This window comes from Phyllostomus hastatus, unplaced genomic scaffold (assembly GCF_019186645.2).
Source record: "Phyllostomus hastatus isolate PE091 unplaced genomic scaffold, TTU_PhHast_1.1 phas_contig_148, whole genome shotgun sequence".
NCBI lineage: Eukaryota > Metazoa > Chordata > Mammalia > Chiroptera > Phyllostomidae > Phyllostomus > Phyllostomus hastatus.
This window is the reverse complement of record NW_025333607.1, coordinates 6,985,047-6,988,747: the sequence shown is the minus strand read 5'-3', so window position 1 is coordinate 6,988,747 and position 3,701 is coordinate 6,985,047. Positions and strand designations below refer to the sequence as shown.

The window sequence follows — 3,701 nt, the reverse complement described above, 5'->3', positions numbered from 1 at the left end:
CTTTATATCCCTCAAACAACAATGAAATATCAACTCACACCTGTCAGAATGGCCATCATCAATAAATCAACAAACGACAAGTGTTGACAAGGATGTGGAGAAAAGGAAACACTCATGCACTGTTGGTGGGAATGCAGACTGGTGCAGCCGCTGTAGAAAACAGCATGGAGTTTCCTCAAAAAAATTAAAAGTGGAACAACCTTATGATTCAGCAATTCCACTTCTTAGTATTAATCCAAACAACCCCAAAACAGTAATTTGAAAAGATATGTATGCCCCTATGTTCACTGCAGTGTTATTTGCAATAGCCAAGATACGGAAGCAGCCCAAGTGCCCATCAACAGAAGAGTGGATAAAGAAGATCGCGCCCTGGCTGGCCTTGCTCAGTGGATTGAGCGCAGACTGCGAACCAAAGTGTCACAGGTTCGATTCCCAGTCAAGCCACATACATGGGTTGCAAGCCATGGCCCTCAGCAACCGCACATTGATGTCTCTCTCTCTCTCTCTCTCTCTCTCTCTTTCTCCCTCCCTTCCCTCTCTAAAAATAAAAAATAATAATAAAATCTTTAGGAAAAAAAAGATGGCACTAAAGGAAATCTTACCATTCGTGACAGGGTGATGGGCCTAGAGGGTGTTATGCTTAATGAAGTAAGTCAGGTAAAGAAAGAAAAATACCATCTGACTTCACGTATATGTGGATGCTAAAGAACAATAGAAATGAACACACAAAACAGAAACAGACTCATAGGCAGAGAACAGGCTGAAGGTTGCCAGAGAGGTGAGGGTGAAAAAGAGGAATGGAACGAGCAGTTCAGATTGGTCGTCACCCAAACATGCCATTTAATTCCTTTCCACCTGATGCAGCCGAGGCTGCGGAGAGATGCCCCGCCCCTCCCTCCCCTTCACAGCTGCCTCCCCAGGCCCAGCTCTCTGCTTCTCCCTCTCCGGTGTCTGCTTCCGGCTGACGGCCACTTGCTCACTCAGGTGGACTTTCCAGAACGAACGAAGGCACCATCAACCCCTGAACAGTGCTCGGTCCCTTCCCCCCAACTGCTTGCAGCTTTGACGAGCTTTGCTTTAGCCCCAAATGCCTATTCTGTTAGGCTGTAGAATTCATTCTGTTGGGATGAAACAGAGCTATGAGGTAAAGCTTTGTTAAAATCTCATTTAAAAAAAAGTATTGATGTGATTAGACTGGAAGCTCTTGTGATACCATGCAGTGCTACTGGACGCTTTGTGCTATGGTCGTTTTTGAGTCTAATCCCTCCTCCCCCAACGGTGGGCAGGTGGGCGGGGGAGGGGAGCGGGTTGTCACAGTTGGATGGAGCTGCTGGAGGTGAGCGAGATGGGGAGAGGAGAGGGCTCTGGTCTGCCTTCCCCTCCCAGGAGACACGACTCCCTGGAGGCCCCCCACCTCAGGGCGGGGTGCGTGGGTGAGAAGGCTGACCCCCTGCAGATGATGCTCCTGCCAGTCACGCAGCGGGTGCCGGGGCAGGCTCTCGCTCGGGGCTGGCTTTGACAAGGTGGACAAGACTTTTTCAGCAGCCACGTTATGCTGCTCAAAGGGCCTACCTCGCTCTCCATGGAAGCTGGCATAGAAGCATGGTTCCTTTTCTCTCTTTCCAAGTGTAAAATAGTCGTCACTCCCATGCCTGAGAGCTGACTGGCACTGGCTCCGTTCTGAGACTTCTCGGGGGTAGACTCGTGGTCACCTCACCACCCTCGGGTGCATGTTGCCACCACCTCCAGAGCAGAGGTGGGAGCGGGAGGCACCACAGGCTGGGGGCCTTCGTTTTAATCTGGGCACTGGGGAGTGGTGTCCTCGCTCACTGACGAGAGGACAGAGAGGGAGGTTGAGGGGCGCGGATCTCCACCTCGCACTGGGCCCGCAGCCTGGGAGAGCGGAGCAGCCTGCCCCTCTCCAGGCTCCGGGAGCCCGTCCGGGCCCCTCCCCGAATCGGATCAGCCACCCGCTGGCTACCGAAGCTGAAGGGAGAAGCGGCCCCACCCAACCAGCAGTGTGACAGGGGCTGGGGGAACGCAGGGCTGTGGAGTCAGGCTCAGTGGCCTCTTCAGCCACACGCCAGGTGCCCGTCTTGGAGAGAAGAAACATAACCCCAGAGCGTCGTTGTCCTCACGTTCAAGACAGGGGTGGCGACGGCTTACCCCACGGGCTGTTCCGGATTCACTCTGCGGCTCCCAGCACAGGGCCGGCGGTGGCCAGGGCCCCGCACCCGCCTCCTGCTCTGGTGGGCCAAGTGGGTCCTGGCCGTGTCCACCCTGAACCAAGGAGAAGCAGCCGTCCCGTTTCCTGTGGTCCCAGCCAGGACGTCAGGAGAGGCCCGCAAAGCGCGGGCATTGGGGAGGAGTGATTTAGGCGGCCGGCTGCAGCGCACTCCCGTGTTGCCCTGCCGCCATCAGTCAGCCTCAGCCAAGTGCCAGAGCTATAAATAGCTGCAGGGGTGACTTTGCAGAAGGCTCTCTGCCTTGGAAACTCTGCAAAGGACACCGTCTTGCCCAGGAAAGTTTATTTCTATTCTAAGCAGGAACAGAATTTATGTTATTGACAATAAGGGTTTTTATGTATTTGTACATATCTATCTGTGTATGTGCCTGTAAATAAGATTTATCTCCACCTCCTGGGGGGTGCAATGCCCCTGGCTCGGTCTGCATCCATTCTGTTATGAACAGGGGCTGGGAAGCCACTGGGGGCCCTTCTGAAATATAAGTCCTGTCAGTGCCCGGCTGTTGGAGCAGAACGAGCACTCCTTACCGTGGAGTTACGACGGCGTTCACAGTGGCAAGCCGGCTAAGGAACCCGCCTGCTGGCCACAGGCTCGTCTCTCGAGGGTTTCATGGAAATGAGATTTCGGGAGAACAAAATAGCAGAGGACTCGGAGGATGCAGGAGGAGGGGATCCAGCTTTGTCACTCGTTTGCCCAGTCAATAATTTCTCCCCCAGTGCAATTTGCAGGAAAAGATGGTGTTCATTCATTTGTGGTCCACCTGTTTCAGAGCGTTGTTTTGATCGCTTCTGCACAAGAGACTTTGTGTCCAGCAGGGAGATTGAACATCATCCCAAGCACTGGCATCGGCGTGCAACGGACCGTGCTACCCTGAGTGAGTTCACCAAACAAAAACAAGTGGGCTGGCGTGACTGTTGCAGCAGGTTCTCGGGGGGCGGGGCGGGGACAGCCTTTCTGGCGGGATCCTAAAGGGCACTCTGCTCTGCCTCCCTCCCACCTGTGGACTTCAGGGAGATATTTTGGTCTCCAGCTGACACCAGATGCCCCACCCTTCCCTGTGCCCTTTTCCGCCCGAGGCACACGTGTCCTGAATGTCTAGATCGTATCTGTCGAAAAACCGGGTCAGAATCAAGCTCGCGTCCAGGAAGCACGCAGATACCTCCCTCGGCCGAGCTCGTGATCTGTGACGACGGACGTGGGGGGTTGGAAATGCCAAGTGGTGGCTCACCCATCGCCTCATTTCCAACTGCTGGTTGTTTTTTTATTTAGACACAGGAATTATGGCTGCACGGCATGCAGAAAATTATATTTCACCCTCATTTAGATTCAATCTGAATCAATTGGATGAAATGGGAATACTTTTCTACATTTACAGAGGGAATAAAAATTTAAACCAGAAAGAAAGGCATTAGACGGTGTTTTTATACTTACTGGGTAGAACACCAGCCTCTTTCG

At 53.2% G+C, this 3,701-nt stretch overlaps 1 long non-coding RNA gene across 1 annotated transcript; it reads right to left on the bottom strand.

Moving 5' to 3' along the window:
• Positions 1-919: 919 nt before the first annotated feature.
• Positions 920-2,410, bottom strand: LOC123804850. The gene is made up of 3 exons (XR_006783212.1): positions 2,167-2,410; positions 1,573-1,829; positions 920-1,118 (listed from the first exon to the last, which is right to left on the bottom strand). It is a non-coding gene; the product is annotated as an uncharacterized LOC123804850 (long non-coding RNA).
• Between the last annotated feature and the right edge of the window lie 1,291 nt (positions 2,411-3,701).